This window comes from Saccopteryx bilineata, chromosome 4 (genome assembly GCF_036850765.1).
Source record: "Saccopteryx bilineata isolate mSacBil1 chromosome 4, mSacBil1_pri_phased_curated, whole genome shotgun sequence".
Taxonomy (NCBI): domain Eukaryota; kingdom Metazoa; phylum Chordata; class Mammalia; order Chiroptera; family Emballonuridae; genus Saccopteryx; species Saccopteryx bilineata.
In genome coordinates, this window is record NC_089493.1 from 89,816,769 (window position 1) to 89,842,819 (window position 26,051).

Below are 26,051 nucleotides of genomic sequence, written 5' to 3' on the forward strand. Positions count from 1 at the left end.
AGTGTTTCAAATTTATAGTCGACCCATAGCAGTATGTCCCCTCCTCTGGAGTTTATGATCTTTGATCCCACCGCAATAATGCACTACAATTCAATTCTGAAGCTCAGCATCCAGAGTTAGCATGGGGAATAAGGGAAAATTCCCTCATAATGCTACCCCAACATCAATACTAGCCTCACATTTGGTGTTTCCAGGCCACCTAGACTTTTGTCCAAAGAGCCACTTCAGGGGCTTCCACAGTCCCCTCAGGTTGGATATTTGCTAAAATGACTCATAGTACTCAATAGAGTGCTACAATTATGATTTCAGTTTATTAAAGTAGTGAAATATAATCTGGAATCTACAAAAAGGAGAGACACATAGGGCTAGAGCACTAGGTGCTTGAAAATTCCACGGGCAAACAGGCCAGTGCCTCTCCTCAAGGAGTCAAAACACATCGTGTTCAGCCACATCGAAGAGTTTTCCAACCAGATGCTCGTCTGATCACTCAAGACCAGAGTGTTTCCAGGCTTTCATTACATAGACAGGTGTGGAGGCCATGTTACTGAATTCATTCTCTATTTCAACTTCTGTTTCTGGTTAACAGGGTGGCTGAAAGCACAACCTACTAACAACAGTTGATGTTTGGAGTGACCATTCCCCCCATCCAGAGTCCTGTTGTTAGCATGAACTGAGAAGAGATACAAATTGTGGGTAAAACTTTTTAGGTAGATATATCAAATTATGAGGATGATGACTTCAGTTGTACATTATGAATCAAGCACTAAATAATATTATAAAACAGGGCAATACAGATCGGTTATTAGTGTGTGATCTACTCCAGAAAAGGGCAAAGCACCTTACTTGCCTTTTATAGGGTACCCAATTGTTACAGCAAACAGCCTGCTGTGAGGCTTAAGGGGGGAAGGGGAGTCTGTCAATGTAACACAGGAGTTCCAGACCAGGTCTGTCTACCTGTCTCACAGATATTCTGGGAAAAAAAGGAAAACCAGGTGGAGGAGAAAAGCCTTTATTACTTATACCTGTCACAGGTGACAGGGCAGTCACACTTATAAAGCGGTCAGACAGTAGTGTCACAAAGCAGGGCAGGAAGCACACATGCCGGGAGTCAGGGAACAGGTTTCCTGGAGGTCTCTTAGTGCCTGGGCAGAACATGATGCATGTTCAGAAGTGGCCAGCTCAGGCGCAGCTCCATCTGCCGGAAAGTAGAAGGGCCATTTCCAGCATTAACCCTACAATCAGACAGTCTCCAAGGTGATGTATGAGAATCCTTGTTCGTTCTGGACTGGTTCTAGCTTGTGGGTCTGGCATCATAAAAGAGTCTCTCATCCACACTCCACCTCTTGTGACCAGGTCTTACAATTTCACATATCTCTTCTTCAGCAAGGTGTCCTGAGTGGTCACAGTCTTCATCAGCAGGGGCGACTTTTGAGACACATTCTATAGCAACACGAGAAATAGACACATGCAAGAAAAAATAAATTAAAAGAGGCAATCCCAGTATTAGTAACAATTTTTTCTATCACATCCACTGGGACTTGAAACACTGTGCTAATAGGAATCAAGTGCTTAAGGCAGAGAGTCTTTTGGGGCTGACTATGTAGGTGTGTGTCTGTAGACTTATGTTTGTGTGATGTGTGTGAGTTGATTTTGCCTACTTGTGTGTGTATGTGTGCATTATATATAATTGTGTGGGTATGTGTGTATGGTGTGTGTATATGTACACGTATGTTGCTGTGTATCTCTGTGTTAAAGGCATTAGACTGAATTCACACAGACTTAAGTCTCTAGGGACAGAGGGACTCACAAATTAAAACGGAGGACCTGATGGAACAACCAAGAGACAGGGCACGGGAAATAAGGTGAACAGAGAGGTTCAAATCTGGACAGGACTGGCATTCCAGAGAGTGAGCAGACAAGGAGGCTGGCATGAGGATGCTGGTGAGACAGAAGGCTTTAGCTAGTGTGTGGGCCGGTTCAAAAAAAAAAGTTAAATGTTGGAGTGTAAAGAGGAAGAGCTTTATAACCCCTTGAGGGAAGGGTGGCCAATGAAGATCAGGCTTGTAGTGGAGAAAAGATATGTTAACATCAGTTTCAAGATTAGAGCAGAATTTCCTGTGTCAGTTCATTACAGGCTGAAATGTGTGCAGTTTCACTCCAAATTCGGTCTATTCTGGTGGCAGCAGCATTTCCTGCTGTGTGTAGGCAAGATAATGTCGAACTTCGAACTTCAAGACATCTTTCAACCAAGCTTTCAACTTAGCCTGATGCCAACATCTGTGAGTACATAAAACATTACAGAGGTCCTGGTGGGAGGCTGTAAGGCTGTTGGGCACAGGTAGGGACACTGAGAGAGGGACGAAAGACCTTGGTGTGTTCAAAGCCCAGTATAACCTAAGAATGAGGAAGGACTAGAAGCAGTCAGTCAAAAACTAGGGAGAAGTTGGAGGTATGCACAGCCAGAAATACCTAGAAAGTCTTTTCTTGTGGGGGAGTGGATTGATAGCCAGTAAGACCTGGTGTGTGAGGAGCCCCATAAATCTAGATGATGCAGACGATAAGGAGGTGGATGTAGAGGGCCAGAAAGAGCTTGGAGTGCGCGGAACCCATAAGAATCAAGAAATATGGGTACAGATTTCGATCAAGAACCAGAAAATCTTAGAGTGTGAGGAGCTCAAAAGAACCTAGAAAATGATGAGAAGGAGATGATGGATGAGGTGAGGGGAAAGAGGATTACAAGTGGCGAAGGAACTTAGATTAAGAGGGATAAATCTCGAAAGTAGGAATATATTTTCAGGGGTTGGAACTACTTGTCCACACATGTTTATCTATGCAATATGCCGCATCAATTGTTTCCCCTGCTGTTTAAACTGTAGGTTTAACAGGACCCTATAGAATGGCAGAGGCTTGTCAAAGTCCACCCTTCCCCAAATGCGGTTTGTCTATCAACTCGTGGGGGATCTTCCACAGCACAGAGCTTCCTCTACCCTCTCTCCCTACCATATTTGGTCTTTTGTTGACCTCCTGCCCTAGCATGGGCCCTATTCCTTGAACTGACTGCCATCAGCTATTTAATATCTACACTTCCCCTCAAAGCCAGACATGTCCATGCCCAGAATGTGTAAAAGGGGCGTCTGCTCCTGCTCTTCATACTGAAGCAAGAGGGTTTTGTAGTTTTTCTTGGGGGAGTGTAGTTTTTCTTGGGGCAGTGGAGGGAAGAACTCCCGCATGTGCCCTGACCAGGATAAACCCGGCAACCGTCATCAGGGACTGATGCTCAAATCGACCAAGCTATTCTCAGTGTCTGAGGCCTACACTCAGACCAACAGAGCTTTCCTCAGTGGCCAGGGCAATGCTGGGACCAATTCAGCCACTGGCTGCAAGAGGGGAAGACAGGCCCTCGCCAGTTGGCTCAGCGGTAGAGCGTAGGCCTAGTGTGCGAAGGACCCGGGTTCGATTCCCGGCCAGGGCACACAGGAGAAGCGCCCATTTGCTTCTCCACCCCTCCGCCGCGCTTTCCTCTCTGTCTCTCTCTTCCCCTCCCGCAGCCAAGGCTCCATTGGAACAAAGATGGCCCAGGCGCTGGGGATGGTTTGTGGCCTCTGCCTCAGGCACTACAGTGGCTCTGGTCGCAACATGGCGACGCCTCGGAGGGGCAGAGCATCTCCCCCTGGTGGGCAGAGCATCGCCCCATGGTGGGTGTGCCGGGTGGATCCTGGTCGGGCGCATGCGGGAGCCTGTCTGACTGTCTCTCCCTGTTTCCAGCTTCAGAAAAATGAAAAAAAAAATTTTTTTTTAAAAAAAGGGGAAGAGAGTGAAGGGCGAGAGAAGCAAACAGTCACTTCACATGTGTGCCCTGCCTGGGGATCAAATCCCGATGTCCTCACGCTGAAGTGACGCTATTTCCAATGAGCCAACAGACCAGGGCTTGCAGGAGGTTTTCAAAGTCTCCTCAGGACACAATTCAGGAATTTTACCAGTGAACCACCTCACACCCCTTGCCGGCCACAGCTCCGGCACCCCTGGCTCCGTGGAGATGTCCTCCCCACTCCTCATGGGTTCCCTCCATATTGGGACCCCTCCCCTGATCAGAATCCATATCAGAGACTCACCTCAAAATGAGAAGATAGTCTCCAAAGTACCAGCCCTGAGATCACATTCTAGTGGGCAATCCTTCCTTCTACCGATTTCAAGTTTATCTTTTTCGTCAGGGAAGTGGAGTTTGTATGCGATGAAAACAAAGTTCAGGATGAAAGTAGCACACAAGTAGTGATGAAACCTCTGTTGAGTAATCAGTCCAGGAATCCGAGACAGGGGCTGTGTGTCTTCCTTTATGATTGCTATAAGCTACGGGATTTACATTTACTAATGAAGCAAAAATCTCCTCGTTACATTTCCTATGTTTTATTAACGTAAAAATATAATGAATCATTTTCTATAAAAATTGACAGATATATTTGTATAGGTATAAGGTGTAGTCATAAGCAGAAATTAAACCACAAACAGTTTCGATTGGTAACGCTTTCTCTTTCCAAATAAATACGTGAGGTTTTTCAGACCTCTCATAGCCATCAGTTTGCCTGCAGCTGAAGATATCTTTTCAAATGTAAATATCAGTTTCTCTTCTATTATCAATGGACATAGTAGGTCTAGAAAAGTCATGACTGACCTGGGTACATACTCCATTAATGTAGGTCTTGCAAACTTCCATAACTTATCTTTGAAATAGACAGCAGCATATTTCCAGGCCACGGTAGGTAAAAGTGAAAGAAGCGAACCCATGTTGCGTGTCTGGGGGAGGACAAAACAGCAAAGCCTCTTTTCTCTGCAATGGCGGTAAAGCTATGACATCATTTCCAGAGTTGGGACTTCAAAAACCGGAATTATGAGATATGCGTCACCCAAGTCCTGGCCAATCAACACTTCCTTCTAGGCCACGGCATTTGAGTAGTTCTGTGAGGACAACAAATACAAATGTCTGTAGGGGTAAGAGGCAATAGGCCCCTCCATCAGTGCTTGTAAATGAGAGATTAGGGTTGTGACCAAGCAACGGGCTGGGTATCCAGAACCATCTTTGGTCTGAGGTTATTTACATCAACTGGCTCAGTGGCTGCAATGACTAGCAGTACAAACGCCACAGGGAGTGAGAGGCAACGGAAGGCTCCTATAGTGCAGGAGCATAGCGCAGTTCCCCTGCAGAAACAACATTTGTTCTGTATAAAGAGTGAACATGTGCACCTAGTGTTAGAGCTCTGGTGGACCAAATAGGGGTCCCCAAAAAGCCAGACATTTTCCCCACCAGTGAAGCCTGATGCCTCCTAGAGACCAGGAAGGGTATAGCAATGCCGCAGTCCTAACTACCAACACAGATCCTGTTTCAATGTGCACTTTCACTTTGTCTCTTAAAAAACAGAATCACACAGATTATACCGATAATTGTTATAACCCCAACAGAGTAGTTAATGTAACTACTCCTTAAAACCCTTCAGCATTCGCCCTCAAGTGGAGCAGAGATCCTGGCTGCTGTCAGCTATCCCAAGGCCTCACCGAAGGTTCACTCCGCAGTGCCCTGCCTGGTCACCCACCCAAGGGATTTGTGTTCTCACATATGTGCTTGCTTTGATGTTTTCATAAATTTGGAATGCCGGTCGGAATGATAGTTAATAAACAGGACACAGGAGTTTAGAAATCGCTGTACCATGCGGTTTGCTTGCTTTTATGTCTGCTCCTGTGGCTAGTGAGCATCGGGCAGAATCTTAGGGAACCAGCCTCAGAGGTCGAGGGTTGAATCTTGAGGTGGACAGCAGGGTAGGTACAAAGGGGTCCTGTGCAGGGTCAGGTTAAGGAGTTTTAAAGCCAGGAAGAAGTTTGGTGTGGTGCATGTCACTGAGGATTAAGAGGATCTGCTGGTACCTTCTTGGGAGGATATAGGATGAGGTTTAAGAGCCTGAATGGGTACAGAGCTACGTTATAAGGGTGGAGCAACTGAAATTGTTGCAATGAGGTTGAAGCTATCATTTTTCTGGACTGAAATGGGTTCAAGGGTGCAATATGGAGAATGGAGGGAAGGTCAAGTTTTTAAAGACTCATATTAGAGGGAGATCTAGCTGCAAAGGGCATAAGGGACATGGACAGAAACCAGTGGGAAGGGTGATGTGCATCTAGTAGGGACCTGTGAGTCTGGACAGTGATGAAGATTTGGAGTACTGTGGACACTATGAACACAGAAATCTTGAGTCAGCACGGGACTGTAAGTTTGATTTAGACTAAAAAAGTCTTGGGATTGCAGTCTGTGGGAAAGTGGTGAAGGCACAGCAGGCAACAAAGTCCACAGCAAGCAGTTTCCAAAGTGAGTGCCAAAGTTTCACAGAGTCTACCTGTGACCAGGTTGATGTTCAGCTTGCTTTAAAGTGTGGTCTGCAGTTGGACATTTTCAGCATCTCTTAAAGTGCCCTACAGGAAAGCAAAAGTTTACCTTTCTTGCCTAAGGCCTTCTCAAGTCTAGTCAGGAAGCTAGCTTCATAACAGGGATTGGTGCATGAGTGTGGAAGGCTGAAAAAGAGTTTTGGCAGTTGGGAGAGTGGCAAATGGGTCAGGAATTGGGGTGAAGATGTATGTGGGAGTATGCGTCCCCTCTGCCTTCTAGCTGACTAGTCAGAGTGGACTTCTGTAAGTTTACAGGTGAGAGCTATGTGACAGGACACAGTGCTGGAGAGCAAGGCACCAATGGTTTTAGCCACCTGTCCTTGTACACTCTGGGCTATATCACTTGCTTCTGTGATGTATTCCCAAGTGACTGTATGTTGGGAGTGTGATAGAACACAAGTCATGATGAGGAGCCTGGCTACCCAAGTTTAGACACATCCATCTCTCTTGCAGCCTAGTAGCAGATCAGAAGCTGTTGCTCTATTACTGCAGAAAATGTAGGCATGCTTCAGAAAAATGAGAGTCTGTAGATAATTGTCTTATTATGTTTGGCCAAGGGCTTTACAAAGCACCATTCTCATTTTAACATGAATTAGACAGAGAAGCAAGTACATTACCATGTCCATTACTCTGCAGGGTGCATTCTGCATGGTCCGGACTTTTGGAGACATGCAAGCCTCATAGATGTAGCAGACTTCTGAGGTGGCAGAAGTGGATGGCCCTACAGACCATGGAGCTCTCACACTTTACTTCAATGGCTGATCAGTGGAGCTGATTCTCTCAGTGGCATCAATCTTAACAGTGGATATCATTGTTCTCACTGATGTTATCATCAAATAAGACACAGACCATAAGATGTTGTCATCAATATAATGTACCAATGTGATGTCCTGCAGGTTATCCAGAATGCTGTGGGCTACACAGGAAGAGATTGAGTGACTGTGGATGTATACTGTTGTTGGTTCCATGTAACACACACCGTTGCTAAACCACATCCTCTGGAGTTTTGAGAAGCGTATGTTTCAGATCTAAAGCTGCATAGCACATATGTGAGTGTGTGATTGCCTGCTCTAATTATGATACATTTCTTGTAGCAGCTATGACTTTTGCTAAAGTAGTATTTGTGGTAATGTACTGTAATCTGCTGTTATCCATCTGGATTTGGGAGACACTAGACTGTGAGTTATATGGAGATATAAAAACCATGACCCCTGAATCCTTCACTTTGATGGTGGCCCTAATCTGTGCTATTTGCCAGGAGGTCTTATATATATTTTGCTTTTACTGAATTGTCAGTGAAGGGGAGAGATAGATTTGGAAGTCTCTATTAAACATAATTTGTCTTTCCTATGATAAATAGCTTTTTCTTACAGGTGAAAAACCACTGTGAGGATCCTCCTTCCTGCTCTGTGTAGTCATTCTTATCCTACCCTGGAGCTTGGAAAATCACCACTGGATGGGTCCACAGATCTACTGAGGCCAAAGGGAAATCAATCATCATGGGTAAGAAATCCATGAATTTCCTGACCCCCATATGCCAATATTTTAAACAGGGGCTGTGGTGATGCTTTGAGTCCTCAAATTTTTTCCATCTTACATTCAATGTCCATGAGATCTTGACAGGTCAGTGTAGTCTTTCCTCCCACACAGCCAGTCACACAAATACTGTGTCCATAGGCCCCTTCTGAGGTGGACTAGAGATCACATGGTATATACTTCCTTCGGTGTTGTAGGCACCCACCTCATAGAATTGGACCTCTTTATCAGACAGTAGTCTGGTGATGAGGATTTCTCAGGCCTTAACTTGGTAAAGGATCATGACTTTGTAGAAGCAGATCATCTCAGATTTCTGCTGCTCCATTATTTGTCTCTTGATTACATCTATTAAGCAACAACTCTCTGGCCTTTCTTACCTTTAGTTCCTATGGATACCATGTTCTAGGATTCATCTTTTATATCTCTGCAAACCAGGCTGGCTGTTGACAGTGCTTTCTATAATGTAATTATGTCTATCTCGCTTCTGGTAGCTAAGTACTGGCCCCAGCCAATCCCAGATTCTACAACTTCTTGCTACTACTTGGCCTTGCGCTGTAACATCTCCTCCTCTTTTGAGCTCTGACTTGTGGAGATCAACCGTCACTTGCATCTCAGTAGGGCTGGAGTCCCTTAACAAACGCTACAGTACCCGTTCATCCTGAGCATCCTAGCTGGTTGGTGGTTTTCTGCCTTTCATAGAAAACTTACCTAAGCATACTCCGTTCTCTGAAAGTTATGATCTTTGACTCCACTACAATACAAATGAATTCTGACCTTAACCAGTCAGAGTCAATGCAAAGTCAACTGGTTGAGAGCAAAGTCATTCATAAGACTACCCTCAAATCAAACACTATCCCCATGTTTGGAGTTCCCAGGCATTTCACACTACTGCCTCACATGCGTTTGGAGGTAGCTAGGATTCACTCACTTGAAATTTTGGTACTCATAGAACTCTGGAAAGTGTTATAATTATGATTATAATTATCTTATAGCAAAAGGGTACAATTTGAAAATGGCAAAAAGGAAAATTTTTAAGTCAAAATGAGACTATACTCAAAAAGCTCCTGAAAATCATAGACACTTGTATCACTAGAAAAAAGGTCTAGGTTTTAGATATAAATTTTTCACCCGGCACCAGGGGCAATGACCACATAACTTCTTCATTATAAAACATAGATATCTGCAGTTCTGGGTCTCTTTATTTAACCTGGAAATCATTTATTCTGGGCCTCTAATAGGTATTTCAGCATTGTACGAAGACTATATTTTGAGGCTCTTGCCTTTGGTTTACATCTTTTACGTGATATAAACCTGAATTCTGATGACACATTCTCTCTTATTATTCAGATTTGTGAACCATTATACCTGAATCTTTTGATCTGGCTCACAGAAAGATCCTGGTTCTGCATATGAACTGCTTTCTGTTGTTCTTTTGAGGTTTGTTCACTTTTGTTCCCTTGATAACCTAATAATCTCTATTTTGGATGTGCTGAGATTTGATCCTGTTGTGGGTCTGCTGAGCAGAGTGGTGTCAGCACAGCCTGGAAGGGGGAGTGCTGACTTGTAAGACACTGTTTCTTTGAGCTCTGCAAACAGTCTCATCAGGGGGTGTCTTAGTCTTCTATGTCTGCTGTGACTAACTACTGCAGTAACCAAGTCAGACAGGCATTGAGTTTCTTATCTCGTTCTGGAGGTCAGCATCTCAAAGGAGCCTGATGGGGTCAAAATGAAGGCGTTGCATTGCTACACCAGAATCTGGAAAAGCTGGAGTGAGAAGAAAGGAAAAGCTAGTGTGGACAAGATATAGATGTTTGGAAGAAACATTAATTTTAATTCTACTTTTAAATGTTTTTCAGGTTGAACCAATAATCAAGGTAAAATGAGATAGAATAACAGGAGAAAATGGCTTAATTTAGTGTGTATACTACTGTTGGCTGAATGAGGGTCTGCAACAATTTCACAGCCTAAAGCCTGTGACTTTTATATGATTCGGAGGCCTTTGCCAATGAAAGAAAGTTAAATATTTGACCTGGAGAGATTATCCAACACTGTCTAGGTGGGTGTTAAACAGGCAGCAAGGACAAAGATTAGGGTTCTGAGGAGGAAGGAGGTGATGTGTAGACGGGCTAGTGTCTGTGAGCCAAGGAATAAGGGTAGCCTCCAGCAGCTTGAAAAGCAAGAAGTCAGTTTGTCTCCAAGAGTCTCAGGAGAAAATACACTAATGTCATTCCAGTAAGACCAACTGGAGATTTTAGGCGCACAGCCTTTAAGAGATGAATCTGGGTTGTTTATTCACTGAAATGTGCTAATGTGTCATAGCATCATTAGCACCGAGCGCAGCTTTTACGTCAGCAAAAAAATTAATGTTCTAGGGCGTAACCATTGAGACCTAAATTATATCCTTTTTCTTTTTATACCAGGTAAACAATAGTATATGTTTATTTTAAACAACATGGCCTGAGCATTACACTTCTGAGAAAGAAAGATAAAAATTCTACAATTTAGAAACTGTTTAACAGTATTTCATAATTAGATGAGAGGAACCCTGAAGCCACCACAGTTGGCCAAGGCTACGAGAAATGATCGTTCTGATTGCCCCTTCAGCTACAACTCAGATGCCCGGACTAAGAACTATGGACACTGACTGAGGTTCAGTGCATCCCTGGGGGACAAACTTTTGGAAAGATAGTCTGGTGAACAAAAAATCTGGGGCTTTCCAAGTCACAAGTAGCAATGATTCCCAGAATGGAGGGTCAATTCAGTGAATGCGGGGTCAGTGAGTCTGTACACGGGGAGCAGGTGTTAGGAGGAGATTGGGTCATAATCCCATTCAGGACAGGAGAGTGTTCACCAGGATGGAGCAGAATGAGAATGGATCAGCAGCACTGAAAGAATTGATGAAGGGTGATGATGGGTTTTCTTTGGAATTTGATGTCACTTCGATGTTCTGTTTTCTAGAGTACAGACCCATATTCTTTTCCCTTATGTTATCACAAATTACTACAATTTAGTAAACTAAGTTATAAGCAGAAATAAAATATTGGTTTTTTCCTGTCTCCTTTCTCTTAAAGAATTTCTAAAGCCTTCTTGTGCCTTATTTTCTCTTTTTAATTTTTGTATTTCATGTTTTATATTTTTTTAATTTTTTATATTTTTTATTTTTCTGTTATTTTTTCCTGCCTGATATCACTGAAAGAAATTCTAGAGTCTTCTTGAATCTTATTTTCATGGCATTAGTTTCTGTGTAGGTTCATTAAGACTCTGTCTTCCTTGTTGATAGGATATAATTGGAAACATTGGTGAAACAAGCAAGGCTTAGACTCAAATGTCCTGACAGTGGTTGATGCCCACTGAATAAGAAATGACTCACCAGTTGTTGGAGCTAAGGTGGACCTGACGGATGTTTCTGGGACCTTGACATATAGAACATAACTCAGAGTGATAGAGATTCTGGTGAAATCTGAAGGTGAGGCTTCCTCATTTTAAGAGGCTTTATGAAATTCAACCTGACAAAACTAAGAAAAGTACATAATAAGTGTCCAATGTAGCTATGCCTATAAAAACACCGGGCCATTTCGAGTAGCAAAGTTTTAAGTTGAAAAATGCAATAGCCAAGCTCTGAAAATAGCCCAAGTGTCCGTCAGTGGACAAGTGAATTAAAAAGCTGTAGTACATAGACACAATGAAATACTACATGACTGTGAAAAAGAAGAAAATGTTACATTTTGCGATGGCATGGACGGACCTGGAGATTATTATGCTAAGTGAAATAAGCCAGGCAGAGAAAGAAAAATATCACATGATCTCACTTATATGTAGAATCTAATGAACAAACTGAACTGAGACACAGAATAGAGGCAGAGGCCAGGTCCCAGGGACCAGAGAGACAGCTGTCAGAGGGAAGGGGGTTGAGGGGATGGGATCAGAGAAGGTAAAAGGATTAGTGAAATTATATACACATAACACAAAGATACAGATAACAGCACAGCAAATCCCAAAGGGAAGGTGGGGGAGGAGTTAGGAGGGAGAAGCAAAGGAGGGATAATGGAGGAGAAGGGGGTGGGTGAAGGAGTTATATTGAGTGGGACACTTGAATGCATGTTAATACAATAAATTAAAGTTAATAAGAAATTTTAATAAAAGGAATACCCTTCCTTGGAAATGATGTGTGAACAAAGGGTAGTCGACTATAAAAAAAAGTGTAATGTCTTCATAGAGAATCCCAGAGGCACAGCTTTCTGGGCAATCACATGGGTCCCTCCCTATTGAGGAACTCAGCTGTTTTGCTCCAGTTTATAAGTTTTTGGGAACTGACACGTGTTCATAAATTGCAGGAACTGGTGGAGATGCAAACTGGGTCTTTGCTGAAAGAGATTTAGTTGAGGTTTCCTCCATTGTGCAGAAAGAAAAATTCTGTTATGACCTAACGCCTTACTGTTCCCTCAGAGTCACAAGCCTCCAGATAGGCTCTTCCTGATTCCTGGCCTCCGTTTTCCTTAGAGCATTTCCTTTAGGAATGAAATTGTAATTTGTAATTGCTCAGGCCTATTGCTATGATGCAAGGCCTCATAAAAGCCTTTTGGCAGTTTTAGGACACAGAGAACGTTTTTCTCAAGGGCTTGGGCTGATCCCTTTGAAAGGAAATGTTCCTGGAGGCTATATAATCCTCCTGGTGTGCCTGTGTGCCAGTCTCTGAAGGAAGGTAGTAGCCTAACTTAAGTGGACACCACTGTGAACAACATGTAAAAACTTCCAGCCATGATTACATGGAAAGTTTGACTATAAGCCCCATTAGAAATCATAATGCCCTGCAATTCTCTCTCCCCATTTTATAATCTCTCCAGCCTTCGTTCAAGAGTGTTTTATTCAGTCTCTCTGCCATACTACACTGGTGATAAATAAAGTCGTCCTTGCCCCTTAAACTTGGATGCAATTTTTACGTTGACATTACCTACTGTAATTAGCCTATCCTGTCATCTTGCTCACATTGTCAATTCTTACCATACTTTCAAGTCTTCAGATTGCTTTCCTTATCTGGCTACATTTCCAAGTGATTGCTACAAATTTCCTCTCTTCCTTCTGACTTGGAGTTCACAGCAGTAGACAACCTGACTGCCTACATTCTTCTACAGCACCGGTTGCCCCAGAGTGGCCTGAGTCCCCATGATGACCCAATTCCCTCTATTTACCCTGAGATGTGATATGGTTATGTTTTACTTAATTATTACATGTGGGATAGATTTACATATTTCCACTAAACAACTGTTTTGTTTTTCCAATTACAATAGCTTTCACTTAGATGTCTAGGATCCACTGTGAGCATTCTCCTAACTGTAGCCATTATTTTTTATACATCTGGATCTGGAGAAATAATCACTGGAAGGGTCTCAGACACTGTAGGGCCAATGTGCCTCAGATGCGGACAAAGAATCCATCAATTTCCCACATGTGCAAGACTTGACTCTAATGGGGGCCAGATCAACATGGACTTCATGTTTCAGAGCTCTTAAAATATCTGTGAATTCCACTTTTACAAGTATGTAGTTACCCAAATAATGTCTGTAGTTTCCTTCCAAGATGGATTGGTATCACAACAGGTCTACACTTGTGTTGGTTTTCCAGACACCATCCTCATGAGGAATGAGTCTCTTCTTCAGTCAAGGATCTGGTTGTGAAAACTTCTGAGTTCTTACCTGGGCAAAGGATCGCCACTTTGTATTGGCGCAGTTGAACCCAGGCTTCTGCTCCCCCGTTGTTCATCTCTCCTTCTAAAAATACATTCTTCCCCTTATTACAACTACAATTGACATTCAATGCTATTTTCTATTAGTGTCATCTGCATAGCATAGTGGTTAGACATTTATATAATTTATGAATTGACTCCCTTGATAAGTCTGGTGTCCTTTTGGTACTGTACAAGGTTACTATGGCATTGTTGATTATATTTCTTATGCTGCACTTTTCGTCCTGTGACTACTTGTGACTTCCAGTTTGTTGTTATTGTCACTGTGGGTGCTACTTCAGTGATAGGGGTTAGTTTATCTCAACTAGCTGAGTTTTATGTTCCTTGTTTCTTTATTATTGTTGTTGTGATGGTCTCTACTTAGTACTAATATAATATTGTGTAACTCATGATGGACAACTCTGTACATACAGGCAATTGAAGTTCCAGTGTCAGAGGACAGATCCCTACTGAGCCATAGCAGGATGCCAGAAGCTGATTCCTTTCTTCCTTTTTTTGTGTGTCTGTGTATGTGTGTGTATGTGACAGAGACAGATAAGGTCAGACAGACAGGAAGGGAGAGAGATGAGAAGCATCAATTCCTCACTGCAGCACTAAAGCAGACCGAGTGACCCCTTGCTCAAACCATTGACCTTGGGCTCAACTTGGTGAGCCTTACTCAAACCAGATAAGCCTGCACTCAAGCAGGCAACCTCGGGGTTTTGTACCTGGGTCTTCTGCATCCCAGTCTGATGCTCTATCCACTGTGCCACAGCCTGGTCAGGCAGGAGCTGATTTCTAACTCACGTATAGTTCTCTGATGTAGATGGTGTGGTCATGCTGCATAAACCTTTGGGAATATACTGTAAGTCTCTTTTTAAGATTTGCCATACCTTACAAATGGTATCATTTTTATCACAGTTACTTTTAGAACCATAGAATTTACCTGGACTCATGGCTCTAGTGTTATGGAAATCGCCAAAATTTGGAAAACAAGCATTACTAAGTGGAGGTAAGGATGCAGAGCAAGAGAAACGCTGACTAACAAATAAACTTGTAAGAAATTTAAAGTGTATATTGTGGTGATTTGACATTCATATACATTGTGAAAAAAGGTACTCCCAGTAAGTTAACTAACATATCCACCATCTATCATATATATCATGAATACATTTAAGTTCAACTCTCAGTAAATTTTCATTATACAATAGAGCCACTATACAACTAGAGTCAACATGTTTTATATTAGATCCTCAGACTTTATCTGTCATATAACTGAAAGGTTGTGCTCTTTTACCACCCTCTGAACGATAACTCCCACACCAAGAAACCATTGTTTTCCTCTTTGTTTTTATGAGTTTGATACTTTTTTTTTAGATTCCACATATCAGTGATACCATACAGTATTTGTGTGTGTGTGTGTGTGTGTGTGTGTGTGTACACCTCTATAAAACTGAAATGCAAAAAAAGAACTCTCATTCATTACTGGTGAGAATAGGAAATTGAACATACAGTTTGAAGACATTTTTGTAGTTTCTCAAAAAGTTAAAGAAAATATTATGATATAATAAAGCAATTATGCTCCTAGGTATTGCCAAATTAAGTTAAAAACATATTCTCACACCAAAACCTGCATATAAATGTGTATATCACTTTGGGTATAAGAATAATGCCAGGCTTATCGAATGAATTCAAAAGTGCTCCTTCTGATTATATTTTCTAAAAGAATTTGTAGAAAATTGATGTCATACCTTCCATGAATGTTAGGTAAAATTCACCAAAAAACCCAAATGAACCAGCTGCATTTTTAATAATATTATTAATTCAATTTCTATATTACATATAGGTATATTTATATTATTAGAATCTAGTATTACTACATACTCAAATGTAATAATCAATAAACATAATAAATAGGCACATGTTTGTAGAAGCTAATGAGTGAACTGGAAGAATAAAAGAAAAAACAGTATAAGTGTAATGGTGAGTACATAGGGTCAGGCTCGTCGTAACATAGGGAAGACCAGCATAGGAAAGTTGTATTTGAAAATGTAATATTAAATAAAGATGAAGGAATTGAGGCAATTACACTTAACAACAACTAGAAGAATTATGCCCAGGTTATTTGAAAGACTACATACACTGCTGCTTTTATTTACAATAGCCAAGATTTGGAAGCAGCCCAAGTGCCATGAGCGAGTGGATTAAAAAAAAAACTGTAGTATATTTACACAGTGGATTCCACTCGGTCATAAAAGAAAGAAAATCTTATGTTTTGCAACAGCCTGGTTGGACCTGGAGATTCTTGTGCTAAGTGAAATAAGCAAGTCAGACGGAGACAAGTACTATATGATTTCACTTATATGTGAATATAATGAACACAATAAATTAACAAAATAGAAACAGAGTCATAGGTACAGAGAACAGACTGACATCTCTCAGAAGGAATTGGGGTTGAGGAGCTGGGTGAAATGATGAAGGGATAGAACAAGAAAAAAAATTCATAGATACAGAAAACAGTGCAGAAAGAGCAGGAAGGAAAGGGGATGGAGTACATTGGAGGAGGGTAGAGGGGGTATAGATGGTGATGGATGGAAACGACTTGGGTTGGTGAACACACAGTACAATATACAGATGGGGTGTTATAGAATTGTAAACCTTTATCTTGTATATTTTATTAACCAGTGTCACTCCAATAAATTCAATATAAAATGTTTTTTAAAAAAGCAACTACTTCAAAGCACATAGACAAACTATGACTAACATGTTCAAGAAAGATAGAATAATAAAGGTAGATAGAATAAATCAAGTGAAGCACAGAATAGTGGTAACTTGGTCAAAGGAATAAAAAGAAGGACCAGCTCATGTAGGTCTTTATAGATGATATATGAGGAGAATTACTTTAAATAAATCTGTTATAAGTATCCTCCAGCAGCACTTTTCACCTTTCATTGTACTTGATGCACACACACACACACACACACACACACACACACACAAATTTTTCTTTTATTCCTTGAATAAACAGAACAAAGGCCAGTTAGACAATAATCCGTGGATCTCCTAGCACAGTCCTGCATAATATTCTTCCACTGTTGTCTTCTACCAATTTTTTCATCATCTATCACAGTATAATATCTAGGAACACAGATCCTCTGAATCAAGCTATTCAAGTTTGAATCTTAGGTCTATCACTTAACAGCTTTGTGACGTTAGGCAAGCTTTATTTATACTCAACTCTAAATAAAATTAGATTCTATTATAAAGTATATGTCAATACAATAGGACTATGTCTATTAGCTACTACTACTGCTACTGTTCTAAAATTCTACTTGCTTTCCATCTGGATGTACTCGCAGGTCTTATATCTCACTTGTTCTGAGGCTCCTCTGAGTGCAAATCCAAATTGTTTCCTCTTTAACTCTCTCGCAGGGCTATGTGCATTTCCTTCCACAGAGGTATTTATAGCTTTCAATTATTTATTTATTTATATTAGTATTTGTTTGATATCTTATTCTCCTCAAATTCTAACTTCTAATCAACCTGTTGTTTTAGTCAACCAGGTATTCCTTTCGTAGACCACTGTCTCACACATTGTAGACAAATAACGTAGACATTTGCTCTCTTCAGTAACATCAAAAATATACATTTATATAGGTTTTTCCTTCCTTCTCTAATCCTCTTTACTTTGTTTCTTCTACTTCCAGATATCTCCTTCTCACTTAAACTGACGACACACAAATCCTTAACTCTAGCTCCTCTTTCGGAGGAAACTTAAATTAGACAGGAGCCCAGAGGTGGAAAGCTCAAGGTAAAGTGCTGGTGGAAGACCAGACAATGTTTCCTCTCGCTGGAAAGAGACATGAGGTACCTATACCAGCATCCACATTAGACATTTGGTCACATAGCAGAGGCAAAGACCATCATTGCTATGGATACTCTAGCTAGAAGAAAAGCAAGAATGCATATCTGGTGTGATGTATAAACTAAATCTGGTACACTCTTATCACCACTTTACAGACTATGCATCCCTTTGTTCATCTGCACTATCTTATTTAGATACTGTCTAAAAGTATTCAAACCAACAAACAAACACTAAATAATACAAGAAATCATTTTAGATACTGAAACACGTGAGATTCAGAGTTTGAGTTCCCACTGTCCATAAGTGATAGATCCACGTTCTACATTGAATTTGTCTTCAAAGCCTAAGCTCTTTGGTTATTACCACACATTATCCTCTTTCACACACAATGCTAATAAGGCTCCCATTCCTACAAATTATATTTCTTTACCCCTACAACTCTGTGGCATCTACCAATTATTTAGCCAAATTTGTTATGTTCTATTGCACTTCTGTCAATCTATCCTGTCCATGTTGGTCCTTTAATCCCTTGAATTCTGTAGACCTCAAATGTATACTAATTTTGCTGTTTGATGTTTTACTTATTTATTTTGACTTACCAACCTATTAGTATGTTATGTAAGGTAAGGAATCTATGTTGTATGTGTCTCTAATTAGCAGTTCTTCCAAGAAAGAGTCTTATGTCACCTTCATCCCTGAACAGACTGCCAGAAGAAAGATGAACTGAACCAAGCAGGTGGTACCTACCAAAGAAAACTTTGCTTTGAACACAACCAGTTGAATAAATTATAATTTATATATCCAAGGTTCCATAACTGCCAGAAGAGAAGTAGAAGGTAAAGATAAAACAAAAGGTGTCATTTCTTGAGTCATAAGATAACATCTTCAGAATAGTTCTGTTGAAAATGTGGGAAGAGGAGTACGTTCAATACTCCATCACTTAATTCTTTCTTCCTCATTTCCTTTGCACAATTGTTAGCCTGAAGATGTGTTGACCTTATTTAAAATTGTATTAAACAGGCTTCAGTTTTCTGTATTTATTTCTTATTATAATTGGTTAGGAGTCTTCTTATCTAAAAACTGCAGAAGTATATGAATACAATTTTAAATCCATTGAGATTCTAAATTTCATTGACCATGTGAGTAAATCATGATCAACAAACAAAAGATACTTTGTGCAAACACTGGTGACAAAGCAACTTAGACCCAGTTTAAGTTGCTTTAATCATTTCTACTTCAGAGGCCTCTGTGTGGGCCGAAAGCAGAATCTCCAGGCCACCCCAGCACCCTGAAAGAGCTGCGCACGAGGAGGGAGCGAGAGCCAATTCCAACGCTGGAACTTTTCCGTGCGGGCGGGGGTTTCACTCAGAGGGTGAGGCGGCCGGCCTGATATCCTGGTCTGTGCGCGCAGATAGTGAGCAAGAGATTCCTCCAAGTGCCTCGGCAGTGGGCGCCCATGTTACCCCACAGAGGGGCAGAGTCAGCGGCCTTTGTGGGCCAAAAGCAGAATCTCCAGGCTGCCCCAGCGCCCTGAAAAAGCCACACACGAGGAGGGAGCGAGAGCAAATTCCAACGCTGCAACTTTTCCATGCGGTTGGGGGTTTCACTCACGGCGTGAGACTGCTGGCCGGATATCCTGGTTTGCGCGCGCAGATAGTGAGTGAGAGTTTCCTCCAAGTGCCCCGGGAGTGGGCGCCCACCCGTGTTATCAGACAGAGTGGCCGAGCCAGAGGTCTTTGAGTGGGCGGAAGCCCCGCCTGATTATGCTAGCAGCTCTGACTGAGCCTTACCCAGAGCCCTGTGCTGAGTGGGAATAGAGTGGGGAGTTGCCAGCTCTTTGAGCCTCTTACTATCCAGGCAGAGGCAGCAGCAACCCCATAGCTGGATTATCAGGCTACTAACTGAGGAAGGAAAGACTAGGAGAGAGACTCCAGGAACAAAGACACTCTCACTGGTGGAGCCTATAAATGCTAATGAGCCTCGACTGCCAACGAGACTGAAGCCCAATACACGACATCGCCATAGAGACTTATCAACTGCAAACCTCTACCTGAGCGTGCCAAAGGGGCAGAACCCGGGGTACAGAGTCACCGACAAGGAAGAGGGAGAGAAAAGAAAAAGAAAGAAGATAACCTCTCAAAATCAAGAATAATACGCAGACTTTATAACCTATCCCATTTTATTATATTTGTTCGTTTGTTTCTCTTATATTCATTCTTGATTTTTTTTTCCTCCTCCAATTTGGTCGTTTAACTCTCTACCGGTCTTACTCACTCCTCTCCATGAACTACACTACCCATAAGTGTTACATCTCCCATTATCTTTTCTTTCCTCTTCCTTTCTCTCTATGAGGGTTGCACTCCAAAAAACTTAATTCTCTCTCTCTCTCTCCTCTATTTTCTTTTTTCTTCTTTTAGTGGTACCTTCTTTTTTTTCTCTCTCTCTCTTTCTTTTCTCCCTCTATATTAGTTTCTTCCTTTCTCCTTTACGTCTCCTCTCATTCAAACCTCAATAACGAACAAATTATCTTATCTGGGACTCAAACTTATATTTGTGGCATTTTGGGGGGTTTTTACTTCACCTTTTTAACTCACTAGCAGTGCTCCCATCCCTGGCTCTCCATTTTATCTAGTTCTTGTTCCACTAAATAAAATAGTAATTTTTAATTTGTCTCCCCATTTTCCTGTTTCCCTCTTATTCCTCTCATCATAACTCTTAGTCAACCAACACCTAAAAGCAAATCATTTTATTCTTGACCCAAAGAAGCTGTTACAATTTTTATTTTAGGTTTCACAGAAAAACCTGCCTCAGAGCAAACAATATAGTAAATGTCAGTTCCTCTGCACTTAGGTATCTAATCAGGCCAAATCAAGTGCAGCAGCCATGTTGTAGGATCAATAATACTTTTCTTTTAGAATATAAAAAGCAACCATTAGCTTGATTGGTTTTCCGATACACAGATATTGTGGGTTTGATTCCTTGTGTAGATACATACAGGAACAGAATGCTGTTTCTCTCTCTCTCTCTGTCTCTCCCTCTCTCTGTCTTTCTCTCCCTTAATTTCTCCCTAAAAATAAATAAATAAATAAATAGGAGAAAAAGAATACTCTTCTTCTTTGGAGATGATGTTTAATCAAAAGAAAGGTGACTATAGAGAGAAATGTAATGTCTCCATGGAAAACTCCAGAAGCAAACCTTTCTGGGAGATCAGCTATTTTGAACTTGTTTATAAACTGCTAGACCTAATAGAGATGAAAACTGGGCTTTGGCCGAAAAAGGTATAGTTATGTTTTCCTACTATGCAGAAAGGAGTTTTCTTATGGCCTAGAGGTCTTAAAGTTCCCTCAGAGTCATTAACCTTTAGACAGGATCTTCCTGACTCCAGATCTCTGACTCACGCTTTTTTAGACCATTTTCTTAGAAATACAATGGCAATTGGTAGTTGCAGATTCTTTCTTGGAGCCTTTGAAATATACATAAGTCTCCTTAAAATTTCTTGCCAGTGTTATGACCCAGAGAATATCTGTCTCCTAAGACTGGGCCCATAGTTTTGAAATTTAATCCACCTGGTGTCCCTGTGCCTCTGGCTCTGAGGAAAGGTAAGACCTGAAGCTGTTTGGAGACCTTCACAACCACGGTGTAACATGATATCCTGTCAGAATTTCAAGAGAAGTTTAACTTGTCTTTTTGACAACACTTTACCTGATAAAATAAATAGGTTTGGGAAAATATGGTTTTCGGTAAAGCTTTTAGATATGAATTCTGAATATTTCGAAGTTTTCTTATACTTGATAGGCTACATAATGGCCACTGAATGTATCTTGAGTCACATCCTGGAACCTGTGATTGTTCCTTCACAGGACAAAAAGGACTTTGCAGATGTGAAGAAATTAAGACTTTTGAACTCCAGAAAGATGTCCTAGATTATCCTGAATGGAATCACAGTGTCCTTATAAGAGACGGGCAGAGGCCAGACTGAGAAGGACGCAAGGACGGAAGTACAGGGAGAAAAGGCTGCATGAGGACCTCCACAGTGCAAGGAAGCAGGACCACCTCTGAAGCTGGACCCAAAGAGACGCTTCTCCCTGAAGCCTCCAGAGGGCGCACGCCCGGCCGTACCTTAATGGTGCTCAAGGAAGGCCAAGCAGCCATGGGGAACATTCAAGTGCCGATCACACCTCAAAAAGTAGTATACGTTCCTAAATGTTTCCGTATTGAGTCCTAAACTGCTCATCAAAGCTTACTTTTTACAGCAGACACACAACAGCATTTTTACTTCTCAGCAGTATGCTCTGAGCCGTCTGCCTCAGATAAAATAAAGACTCAGGCACTAAGTTCAAGGATGGGGTGGGGGTCTCAGAAGCAAGGCGGAGGAAGCCGATCCTCCTATAACTGTGGGGCCTCTAGAGGGCGCGCAAGGCCTTGGTCACGAAGGAAAGTCGAGCGAGTACCTGTGAGCGAAGACCCTTAAGGAAGGAGGACTGGGTGAAGGCAGTGGAGCTGTGCTCCACGCAGGGTGTGAGGCGCAGGGGGGGGGGGGGTGTTGCAGGGGAAGGAGCTGGAGGGAGGGACCATCACGAGTTTCCAGGGTTGCAGAGTCCTCCCCACGGGGAGATGAGCCGTCCACACAGAACAGGTAGCCAGGGACGGGGGAGAGGGGAAAGGATTCGATGGGCACTCTGAGAGGAGAGCCAGGAGGATTTCCAGGTGTGGAGACGGGTGGAGGTGTGGCTGGAGCCAGGGCTTTGCCTGGCTACTCCTCAGTGAAGAAGGGACTGAGAAATGGCAGTGGTGAGGGGTTAGACTGGAGGTTTTCCGGAACAGACACTGGCCAGGGAGGGTCAATAACTAAGGACACAGGGATGGGACCTGGGTGGAAGGACCTCTGGGACACAGTGAGGGCGAGGCTTTCAGTGCCCAGCTCAGACCTAGTTGTAAGTTTGGTGGATAATGAGGGATGTCCCGGTGGGGAACTCAGACCCGCAAACTGTGGCTAGGACAGCCCACAACCAAGTGCATCAAAGGAGGCTTCACTGGAACCCTTTGGAAAAAAGCAACCGTCTGCCAGCCAGTGAGATTTTACCACGTCATAGTAGCTCCACTTCCCTAAAGGAACCCCTTTAAATATCTGTCATGCGGCCTCCACCTTACCTCGGGGCCAGGAAACCTCGCCGTGCGGGATGCGCTCTGTACTCAATAAAGCCTTTTATTTTTCCACACTTTGTGGCTCCGAGCCCCGTTCCTTCCTTCTTGGTGGGGAAAAATACCGTATATTTTGGTGCTGAAAACCCAGAAGGAGTTAGAAGTCTGCAAGGACCGTTCCTCTTCCTCATCCCCTCCGAGAAAGAACCAGGATATCCGACCGTCTACCCACTTCGGTGCACAGTGCAGTAAGTCTTCTGCCTCCGCCTTCCTCTCATTTCTTTTCTCCGAGACTCCCTGTCCGAAACCGTAGCTACATCAGGGAAGTCTTTTCCATCCATCCGAGTGTGTGTGTGCCCACAGAGTCATCCCATCCCAAGCATATCCACTTCACCTTTTTCGTCCGTGGCCAGACCTTGAGATTTACGATGTTAATATTCAAATCTGACCACTCCAAGGACTGAGGGCGGCCGTTTGGGCACAGGAATCTCCCTCCCTAAAGAAGAAGAAACTGTTCTTCTTCTCCGATGTGGCCAGGCCACAGAGCCCACTGAATTAGCCTCCTGAAGGGACTTTCGGTGTTAACACCTTCACCAATTTAACTATCGCCAAAAAAGCTGGGAACTGATTGGAGATCTCTTACATTCACGGCTTCTAATTTTTCATGTACCCATCCTTAATCTCTGTGTCACCTGTTCCATCACGCAGGCCTTTTTCTGGTCAGAGAAACCTCACCTAAAACCTCTACTCCTAATCTTTCCTTCTCCGTGGAGTCCCAACTTTCTCTCCCTCCTGTCTGACCCCCGGGAGCACCCCTCTCTCGGGACTTTTCTCTGGTCCCTCTGCGGACCTCTTTTGTGCTTGGGTCTCTTCCCTCTGAGAGCCCCCTCCCCGTCCTTTGCAAAAACCTGTTTCTTATTCACCACTACCATCTCTTTCTCCACCCTGCTGGTCAGGAGCCCTTTCCTTCATTGTGTTCTTAAACCCCTCCTCCGTCAGGCCATTCTCAGCCTGGCATTTGCTCTTACACCAGTTTTCAGGACATCCAACCCCAATTTTCTAGCAGGAAGTTCCTGCCATGTTCTGCCTTTGGCTCCAGCATTTCCTGCGGGATCTGGGTGCCAGGCTCTGCACGAGCCCTCCTCCTCTTATTATCAACCCCCCTCCCAAACCCTTATCCAGGACGTGTGAACACGGCATTTAAAGTTTTTAATGGTCCCAACTAGTAGAAACAGGCCAATGCTGTTCGCCAGGCCCACATACAGTAGAAGGTAACGCTCCAAACCCCAGTTCTTGTGGCAGCCCTGAGGCCAATAGAACAACAGGGGCAAGGCACAGGAAGTGCCTGACCCAAATCCAAGCCACAAAGAGAAACCCCACCAGCAGCTTGCTTTAAGTGTGGCAAGCAGGTTCACTGGTCCTGGCAGGGCCCCTGCCAGTGGCTGCCCACTGAGCCCTGCCCTGACTGCAAGCAGCCTGGTCACTGGCGGAGTGATTGCCCCTTTGGGCAACAGGCTTTTCCTCAGTGCCTCTATGTGGAGGACAAGCCGCCCAAATGGGAGGCCAATCCAGCCAGGTGGGTGCATCGCTCAAACTCCTAGAACACGGCCTGGACTCGGAGAACCCAGGGTATGCTGCAACAAGTGGGTAAGTCCATCTCATTTCTTGTGGACACAGGGGCTGCCTTCTCTGTTTTGCCATCACACTCTAGACCTCTAGTTCCCTCACAGGTCTTGGTTATGGGAATGGATGGGACCCCTTCATTTCCCCTTTTATGCCACTCCTGACATGCAGTTTTGCCTCAAGCTTGCCTCCTCACAGGACCACTGGCAGTCGGAACCACTGGACTCCATCCATCTCCAGCTCACCAAAAGGCTGAACCCTACAAATCCCCCTATTACTCCTCTTTTTTTAAAAATCCTTACAGGACCGCATCTGCAAAGTTTCTCAACTCACGGCCAAACAGATGTTCCTCCTGACAACCCTCAAGGCCACCACCTTCCGATCTCCACCTCCCTACGATGCCCCGAATCAGCAGGAAGTAGCCAGATGAATAAACGGCAACCCTTTTTCTATTTAACACAAAAGGTCAGAATGTAAGGTCGGTGGATAATAGGGGATGGACACGTGGGGAACTCAGACCCGCGAACTTTGGCTAGGACCACCCACAACCAAGCGCTCCAAAGGAGGCTTCACAGGAACCGTTTGGAAAAAGCAACCATCTGCCAGCCAGTGAGATTTTACCACGTCATGTTAGCTCGACTTCCCTAGTGGGACCCCTTTAAATATCTCCCATGCTGTTTAAACCTTGTGAATTCCCTGGCCTTCATCTTTCTTCAGGGCCAGGGAATCTCGCCTGGTGGGATGCATGCTCTGTACTCAATAAAGCCTTTTACTATTCCACACTTCACAGCTCTGGCCATTCCTTCCTTCTCGGCAGGGAAAAATACCTTACACTAGTGAGCCCTGCCTGTGGCTCTCAGAGCTGGGCTGGGGTCGGGCCATTGACGCATCGCCCTGCAGCAGCGTCGAAGCAAACTCTCCACCCTTACCACTGCTCCTCCTGTGCCTGAGATTTCGAGTTTGTAAGCAAACCAGTGGAGGCAAAAACGAGGAACTGATTGTGGCCCCTGGAGCAGCTTAAGAAGAGCCGGGGCACTGGGAGGGGGGGAGAAATGAAGGGAGGTCAAGAGTTCGATGACCTTAGAGTTAACGGAGCCCCACACACCAAAAAGTGGTAACATTTTGGAAGACTGAGGACAAAAAGCAGCAAGGGTAGCTCTTCACTCTCAAAGCGAGGGGGCCAGTTCACTGTCTCAGACCGTTGGAGGGCCGGACTATAAAAAAAAAACTATGAAAAAAATCCTTGTGCACACTGCACATATCTTATCTTAAGGTAAAAAAACAAAACGGGAACAAATACAATATTTAAAATAAGGAACAAGTAAATTTAAATCAACCAACTGGCCAATATTTCAATGGGAACTATGGGCCTGCTTTTGGTTAATGAGATGGTCAATGTCCTTTCCATATTTGTCACTGCTAGCCGTAACAAGTGATATGACGCGCTTCCAGAGCCATGATACCTGTGTCTCACGTCACCAGAAGTCGTACTGTACGTGAGCAACGCGACGCTTTGCGGCACCACCACATACAGTACTCCAGGAGCACAGGATGCATCAACTACTCTCACAGGATGCATCCTGTGCTCCTGTCACTGACCACCAATGAAAGAGGTGCCCCTTCAGGAAATGCGGCAGGGGCCAGAAAAATGGCCTCAGGGGGCCACATGCGGTCCCCGGGCTGGAGTTTGGGACCCCTGCTCAAAGCTATTTCCACACAGTTTTCTTTCTTTGGACA

General features: G+C 43.2%; 1 long non-coding RNA gene across 4 annotated transcripts; it reads left to right on the forward strand.

Moving 5' to 3' along the window:
- Nucleotides 1-2,097: 2,097 nt before the first annotated feature.
- Nucleotides 2,098-22,682, forward strand: LOC136335980 (uncharacterized). 4 transcript variants are annotated; one of them, XR_010731348.1, is made up of 6 exons: nt 2,098-2,279; nt 7,323-7,475; nt 7,800-7,929; nt 9,310-9,399; nt 11,243-11,428; nt 17,392-17,496. It is a non-coding gene; the product is annotated as an uncharacterized lncRNA (long non-coding RNA). The 4 variants fall into 4 exon arrangements; XR_010731347.1 differs by lacking the exon at nt 17,392-17,496 and adding an exon at nt 21,410-22,682 and having other exon boundaries at nt 2,099-2,279; XR_010731346.1 differs by lacking the exons at nt 11,243-11,428; nt 17,392-17,496 and adding exons at nt 9,819-10,018; nt 10,383-11,000 and having other exon boundaries at nt 2,099-2,279.
- Nucleotides 22,683-26,051: the final 3,369 nt, after the last annotated feature.